The sequence below is a fragment of the Sciurus vulgaris genome (genome assembly GCF_902686455.1).
Source record: "Sciurus vulgaris genome assembly, chromosome: X".
Lineage (NCBI taxonomy): Eukaryota > Metazoa > Chordata > Mammalia > Rodentia > Sciuridae > Sciurus > Sciurus vulgaris.
The window spans coordinates 5,110,466-5,119,610 of NC_136471.1; positions in this window are offsets into that span (position 1 = coordinate 5,110,466).

Genomic DNA, 9,145 nt, shown 5'->3' on the forward strand with positions numbered 1-9,145 from the left:
CCCACCACATGACTAAAGTAAACTACTGCCTTTGTTACCAAAGGTATTGCTTGATTATGACTTGCTGCTTAGGCCCTCTCTAGAAGCTGCCCTTAGTGAAGGGAATTGCTTCTCTGGTGGCAACCCACTTCTAAAGACTGGTCAAGAGTTTATTAAGACTAGTCACGGCGTAACATGCCTGTAATTCCAGCAACTCAGGAGGAGGAACCCAAGTTCAAAGCCAGCCTCAGCAACTTGTCAAGGTACTTAGCCACTCAATGAGAACCTATCTCTAAATAAAATATAAAAAAGGACTGGGGATGTTGTCAGTGGTTAAGCACCCCTGGTTTCAATTCTCAATACCAAAAAAAAAATCACAAAACAACAACAAAAAGAGATTAGTAGGGAAAAGAACAAAAGACTGGCCTCCTTGCCTATAAATGAGATAAATCTGCATGACCATGTCCACTACAGAGTATCCCATAGGATTGTATGAGACCTGTGATACAAATGCATCACATTTTAACTCTTTCCTCTTTTCAGTCTCTTTTCCCTCACTCTCTACAGGTGTTACTTTAAAGAACAAATTAATCTTCATCTCAGCCTTCTACTCATTCCAGACCTAATGCAGTTGCTTTCTTAAATAGAGTCCCATCAAACTTTGTGCACACCTAAAACCTGTGAATGTAACCTTATTTGAAAATAGGGACTTTGCAGATGTAATCAAGATAAGATGAGAGCATATTGGATAAGAGTTGGCCCTAAACACGATGACTAGTGTTTCCACAAAAAGAGAAATTTTGACATAAACAGACAATGAGAGAGGAAGGCAATGTAAAGATTAAGGCAGTCTTTGAAGTGGTGCACCTGCTAGCCAGAGAACACCAATGATTATTGGAAATCATCATTTAGAAAGAGAAAAGATTCTTCAACAAGATCAGTCTTTGCTGGTATATTTGTTTCTGACTTCTACCCTCCTGAACCATGAAAGAATAACATTGTGTTATTTTAAGCTATCTAGTTTGTAGTAATTTGTTATGATAGTTCTAGGAAACTAATATAACTGTCAACAAAATTAAATAATTATCAGCATACTCTTATTTTTTCATTAATGCCTGAATATTGCAGAACTCCTGAAAAACCTTAGGATTTTATTTCTAAACAGTAAAAATTCACAGGGTATGTGTTACTCCATTTTTTGTTGCTATAACACAAAACCTGAAACTGATAATTTATAAAGAAGAGAAATTTACTTCTTCCAGTTTGGGAGGTTGGGGTGTCAAAGATTAAGGACCTGAAATCAAAGACCTCCATGCTACATCATCCTATGACAGAATGTGAAGGGTGAGAGGAAGAGAAAGTGAGTGAGATAGAGAGTTTTTATAACAAACTCACTCCCATGATAGCAACAATAATCCATTCATGAGGGCACAGTACTTACAACCAAATCACCTTTGAAAGGTTCCAACTCTCAATACTGCTGCATTTGGGGCTAAATTTCCAATGCACAACTTTAAGTATACTCAAACCATAGTAGGATACACAAAGGCAGATTTCCCTTCATTTTCGTTTGTAATAAATATTCAATAATACCCATTTGTAAATTGTAGTCCTGAGTATCACTGACTCCCTAGCAATAGTCCAAGATAACATGAACATGAAGTCCATTGTATCAGTATGTTTTTCTGAGTCTATTGAGACCGGGCTTCACACATCAATGTTTTGATGGTACTCCTCCTCACCATAATGGAAGATGCATTGAGGCTCCAGGATTCAGGTATTAATCCATTAATTAGCAATTTATTATCAACTCCACTGTCAATGATTTCAGAAGATATCATCCTTTCACAAAGTTCAAGGATGACTTAACTCCATTCCACATCACTCACCCAGAACAGTATGTATCTTAACAGAGGGAGGTCATAGTACTTCTGGCTTGATGTTTTCATCATAGCCTTTCTTTCCATTTCTAAACTATCAAAAGTACCCAGAAATCAAACCTTATAGGTTTTATTAAATGGTACACGAAGAAAACCTAGGAATGGTGCCTGTACTTCTGCTTTCCTTTATCTGTCTTTTGTCTTTGGCTCACAGACCATGAATGACAGTATTCCCTTGAAAGATGTCAGTTTGTACTTATGTGTAATGATGTTCCTTGCTTGATCAGTCTGAAAGAGCATCTACATCTTGACTGCCTCCTTCTTGATGCTCACTCCCATTCAGGAGACTCCAACCCATAGGATCACATGATCCACATACCAAGCCCTTAAGGTGACAAAGACACAATACATCCAACCTCTGCATCAGAAGTGATTCAGGCCCTTGTCATTCATCCCTCTAGCATTCACCTAATACTTTTTAACCCTGCTATTGGAAGGGTTCCTTTTTTGAAATTGAATAAACAACAGAAGAAAACAGATAAAACTACTTCTTATTCTATTACCATTCTAGTGGGAGAGAAAGACAAACTATCTGGTGGCAGTAAGTGACCATGGGGAAAATTAAATCAAGGTGATTCATTATGAGGAGTGAGGTGGGGACTACTTTATTTAAAAAAAATTGTACCATGGATTGCACCCACAGGTCCTTAACTACTGAGTCACACCCAGTCCTTTTTATTTTTTATTTTGAGACAGGGTCTTGCCAAGTAACTCCCAAGTCACTGGGATTATAGGCATGCATCACTATGCTCTGCTTGGAACTACTTTAGATGGGTGATTGGAAAGGCCTCTCTGGAATTTAGGCACAAAATTCAAGGAAAAGATGGTCTGCATCCTGCAGAGATCTAAGGGAAGAATTTTCAGGCTGAGGAACCACTGAGGCAGGCTTGGCCTATAGAAGGGAAAGTAGGAGGTTAGTGAAGCTGGTGCAGTGGAAGTGAGTGAAGAATTATTAGAGATAGAACAGGAAGGTAATGGAGGGGGTAGGCATGGAGGACCCTGGAGACAGAAGCATAACCTACTCTTCCAAATTTCCCATTATAAACATGATATCATGGAATTTGTGAATATAAACTCATTGCAAGTCTGTAAGCTTTCTTTAGTTGCTGAGTTATTTTGAGTAAAAAATAAATAATAATTTATTCACAAGTAATTAAAAAATGACTGCTTTGAGACCCCTAGAACAGAACTTCCATTACTTAAACTGCTGTTTCTCTGGGGGTGTGGCAGGAAGCTGCCTACCTGGCTTTTCTCACTGGTACTCCTTACCTGGGGCACTACCGTGGCAAGTGCTGACTTATTTTGTCTACCTTGGATTACTAAAAACCTATGCCTGAAAAGCAGCATACATCCTCCAGTACCAGCAGAATGGATGTATGGGAAACCAGGAGTTGGGCCCAGAACAGTAGAGAAATGTTAGAACAATTTGAAGTTGTCCCAATTGTGAATACCTTGTTGATAATAATTTTCAGTTAAGACCAATGCTCTGAGTAACAGTAAGATGTGTTTTATGGGCAGCAAAAACACATGCCGTGTCCTGCCTGGCTCATACATCATGATAGGGTGGTGCAAATATGCGAATGAGTGTTTGGAAGTAAGTCTCAAATGTCAGGATATTGATCTACTTCTTTATCTCAGTGAGTGACTGCTGTTAGATTTCAAATGATTACTGTGACCACTGTGCTCTGAAATGACATAAGAAGTGAATAGCAGAATGAAATAGAAGATAGATCCATAAATTTCACAATTGGAGATTTAATCCACAGACAGGAGCCATCCCTGTGCACTGCCAGAAATTTCAGGAACAAACATCCCTGAAAATTTCACTTGGGTTTAGTCAAAATCTGGGATATCAAGCCTACCATATCTCCCTACTTGTTTTTCCAAATGAGATAATCCTTGTAACCCATGAAATAAATAAAAAGTCCTAGGAAGGGGTTGTTGTTACTGTTGTGATAACAGTATTTACCCTTCTCACAGTAAGCCAGCACAGCCATGGATAAGTGTTGAGTTCTGAAATAAAAAAAAAAAAAAAAAAAAAACCTTTGGTAATTTACTTGATGGCTCTGGTGAGTAAAAGCCTGTGATCTCTCTGTGGCTGCACAGCACTGCGCAATGACAACAGAAGCACTATGGACATCAAGGACAGCCCTGTGTGAAGTGGCACAAACAGTAAGAACATTTGTCAGATGCAACAGAGCCCTCTGGAGTACTAGAGGATTAGGGCCAACCTTAACCTGAGGATAACTATATACTATTTATGTATCACTTATCACACCAGGCAATGGGATAAGCGCTTCTAGTTTATTACAGTCACGTGGACTAGAAGTTTTAGGCGTATTTTAGAAAATTTCCATAAGCTGTTTTACTTAATCCTGAGGCCACAACCAGTGGCTAATGAGGTCAGGAGTGGTTATTTTAGCAAATACTCACTTAATATTTACTATGCCAGGCTGCTCTGTGTGCTTGCAATATTACCTGACTTAGTCCTGATAACTTCCCCATGAAGTAACTACTATTTCTATTCATGTTTTACAAATGACATGACAAACACAGAGAGGCCATACGCTTACACAAGGTCTCACAGCTAGGAGATGGCAGAACCAAGAGATTTATATCCCTTATGACTGGGTTCAAACACTTGCTCTTAGTTATGCAAGTTATGCATTTTGTTGCTTCCCTTAAACCTAAGTCTATCCAATTAAACTATTCTAGTTCAGAAATACATTTTAATCATAATTTTTTTGTCCATATGCTTTAGAATTTCTAGAGCCATAGAGCAAAACTTCTTCCTATGTGGCCATTTCCCACTGTTAGACTATAAACTGCTCAGAGCAAGGATTATGTTCTCATGTCAGTTCCCATGGGAACTGACACCCAACAGAAGATCAGGAAATGTTTGTTAACTAAAATTTTATGCAATACTTACCTAATACATGCAACATATCTACACAATCATATATAAGCAGAATCAGCAACACAGGTGAAATCTCTAGAAATATCTGTGAGAGAGTTGCTTAATACCTGCAGTGAGTGGTAGATGGAATCAATCTTGTCCATGTGTAATTTTTAAAAGTCACATTTTCATAAAAATCAGTGAAATTGTGTGAAAAAACAACATGATGGTAAGAGAGAGTTTGTCGTACAGTGAGCCAGCTGAGGCAGAGTCCTCCAAGTGCTGGAAGGACAGTGGGTCCTCTCCTAAAGTATCCCCTGAAAACTTAAGATTTTTGTACAACCAAGTGCTTTAATATAGCACAAATAAGCTGATTTTTAGCCATTTAGAGACTGTCTGATTTTATACTTTGTAAAACTGTGCCCAACATCTTCTAGACATAGCTAGGATAACTCTGGGGCTATAAAGTTTCCAAACCACATCTACCCTTCCGAGCTGTCTTTTCCAGAGACTCCCCATCATGTTGCAGAGCAACATCACGAAGACATGCAAGCCCACTTTGATCCCTGGCAGTTCTCTTGCTCTCTTGCTCTTTCAAGTAGTGAGATCTTGTTCTTGTCTCTGGAAGGACTTATGTTGTAAGGACTTTACTTTATATGCCATCCTGTTGAAGTGCTTCCCTGCAAGCTGATTGTATGGTACTGCCATGTCAGAGTCATATATTTTTCCTTGATCAATTTCAAACTTCTCAAATTCACTGTATGAAAAACTATAGAATCGGATTAAAAATAACAAATCCCATGCATCTATGATTTTGGCAAAATGAACCCAACTATTATGTATAAATATAATGTATTAATAAAAGAAAAAGAAATAAAACACACACATAATAGTAAATGTAGATATTGTTGTTGGATGGGTCTGAATTTAGGAGGAACTTTTAAAATAGAAGTTATGATTTCTCTATAGTTTTAGAATTTTTTAAGAAGAATATATGCATGGTTACTTAAGTCTTAAAAATACTAACAATACAAATAGCAGCTGGGTATTGGTCAGCAAAATAACTGGTAGCTGATGCAACAGATGAAACCTGAAAGATACTATTTGCGCACATAAATTTTGATATGGTTTGACAAAGACTCTCTGCTCTCAGGTTACTGAGTTTTCTAGATTCTTTCTATTTTGGAGTTCCATATTCTTGACCCAGGATTGCTGGTGAATTAAAAAAGAAAGCATACGAATGGTGTACTGGCTATGACTGTAAACTACCAATTCTTTTGCTTCTATTTCAGGAGAAAGACTAGTCACATAACCCTGGCTAACTGCAAATGTACTGACCAGATAGTGCCTCCATATGTCCTGGAAGAAGAGTAGGACAAGTTGTCACCTTCTTTAGGACTTCTTTTAGTATGATTGTTTCCCTCAGGGTTCTTTTAGTCACCATAGAGACATTATGCTGAGAAGATAAATAAATTTTGAGTCAGAAGGTCAGCCTCAAGCTGGGAGCCATGGGAACAGCATGGGTTTCAGATGAATTCAGACCAGCAGTCTTCTTCCCAGTCCTGTCACTAGCCCGTGATCCTGTGAAAGTCCCCAGTCAGTCAGCCTTCAGGTCTTCAGCTGCCAAGTGAGAATGATAAGATATCCAGTAGGACTGTTAATACATGGGTACAGTATGTAAAGCACCTGGCATGGTGCATGACTTGTAATGAACTTTAGTGAGTGACAAATGGCTGGTGTTTCTGGTAGTATTTGATCCCAGCCTCTAAGACTCTGGGATGCTGTTTGTATTGTCATTGTTCAGGAGTACATATCAGAGAATATGCAGCTAATAAGATGTGGAATAATCATTTGGTCTGATTTGGATATGGTTTTAGTGTGTCCTTCAAGGGTTCACATGTTGCAAGCATGGATCCCAGTGTGGCAATAACAAGATTTGGTTGGACTTTGAAAAAGTGCAGCCTAGTGGAGTGTCCTTAGGTCAGCCTTTGAGAGCATTGACCTCAAAAGGGATTAAGATAGTTATCATGGGAATATGAGTTATTTCCCTGATAGTGAGTTGTTATAGAGTCCCTACCCTCTGTCTGGCTTCTTGTCTTATGATATGATCTCCCTCTTGCATTCACTCTCACCACCGTAATGCCATCTTTTATGAGTCCTCACCAGAGCCAGCATCTTGCCCTTGAACCTCCAGAACCGTGAGATAAAAAAATGTTTCTTTACAAAGTATCCAGCCTCAGGTATTTCATTATTGCTGTAGAAAAGGGACTCTCATATCAGCTTAAAAATACTATTTTGATAATAAACCTCAATAAACTGTTCTTTTCAGAGTATCTATTATTTAACATATTGTGGGAGAGTTGTGGGAGAGTTATACCCACCTGGATAAACCTCAAAGCATCTTTGGAGTGAGGCACTGGCTAGATTTCTGATGTGAAATAGGGGTACAAGTTTAAACACTTTCTCCTATTCTTTCTGCCATTTGCTATTGATATGGTCTACAGACCCTCCCCAACTTTCCTGTTGTCATTACTTCACCATTCCAAACACAAGTACCGAGTCAACACACTCTTCCATCTCCAACAGATTTTTGTGTCCTAATGTTCAGATTTTGTTATTGATATTCTCTGATTTATTAAATTTAATTCTTCCTCCTGCAGTTTTCCAGGACTGATTTTGGACAGCAGGCTGTACTTCATTATCATCTTGGCAGTTATAGGTAAGGCAATATGTCTGTAGATAATTTAAGCAGAATTGGCATCTTTATAAAAATTTTCTCCCTATTATTGAATAGGGTTTGCTACTCCATTTGTTGGTGACTTCTTTTACCTGAATCTATCAGCAAATTTGAATGACTTATTGCCTCCATATATATCTCATATATTTCTTGGTTTTTTTGTTTCATTGCTGTTATGATTGGGTTATTTTCTATTACTTGTTCTAATTAATTACAGGATTTTATGGCAAGGCTCTGGAGTTTTTAATAGTGTACCCTTTTTCTCAATTCTCTTGTTAATTCTAATATCTGTGTGTCTTATTACTTTGCATTCCCTAAATAAATGATCACATCATCACCAAATATTATCTTTCTTTTCAATATTTATAGCCCTTAATTATTTCACTATGCATAGTTTTGGCTTTGTGTTCCAGTATACTACTGAAAGGTACATGTGTAAAAACACATCTGTATATTGTTCATATCTATAATGGGAACTCAGCTAACATTTCACATGTATGTTTTATTAAAGACATTAGGAAATGGATGTTCCCCTATAATCTCACTGTACTGAAAATTTTTATTGTGAGCCCATGTTGAATTTCTTCTCTTTTTTCTTTTTCTTTTCTTTTCTTTTCTTTTTTTTTTTCTTTCTTTTTTTTTTTTTTTTTTTTTTTTTGTACCAAGGATTGAACCCATGGGTCCTTAACCACCAAGCAACATCCCAACTCTTTTTATTTTTTATTTTGAGATAGGGTCTTGCTAAATTACTGAAGCTAGCTTTGAACTTGTAATCCCCTGCCTCAGGCTCCCCAGTCACTGGGTTTTCAGGTGTGTGCTGCTATGCCCAGTTTGTTGAATTTATTTCATATGTTTTTTCCATACCCACTGACATTACCAAATGTTTTCCCTTAATTTGTTATTGGGGAGAGTTGTGATTGAAAGTATTCTACAATTTAAATAATATCTCAATTCCTTGAATGTATCCCTTTATCATTTAACTCACTGCAGTATTGAATATGATTTAAATTTGTTTAGTATATTTTTCACTATGTGAGTGACTTTGGCCCAAGTGTTCTTTCCATATTATTTAAATTCTACAATTTAAATAATACCTCAATTCCTTGAATGTATCCCTTTATCATTTAACTCACTGCTGTATTGAATATGATTTAAATTTGTTTAGTATATTTTTCACTAAGTGAGTGACTTTGGCCCAAGTGTTCTTTCCATGTTAGGGGAGATAGTAGTTCCCACCTGTTTTTTGAGTCAAGGAGAACTAGTCTGAGAAAATGAGTTAAATAATTCCTCATCTTTTTGTATGCTTTGAGAGAGTTTACGTAAGACAGCAATAAGTTTTCTATGACCAACAGTAGAGCTGAACTCCAAAATTGACTTGCCCTAGAATTTTGAGGTTATCTTGCATATTAAACACAGTTTCAGTTTATGTTGACTTTTGACTTTGGAGACTGGCTCATTTCACTTAGCAAGATAATCTGCAGCTCCATCCAGTTGCCAGAAAATGTCATAATTTCATTCTTCTTTAGGATTCAGTAATATGCCATTGTGTATATTTTCTTTATCCATCATTTGTTGAAGGGCACCTACGTTGGT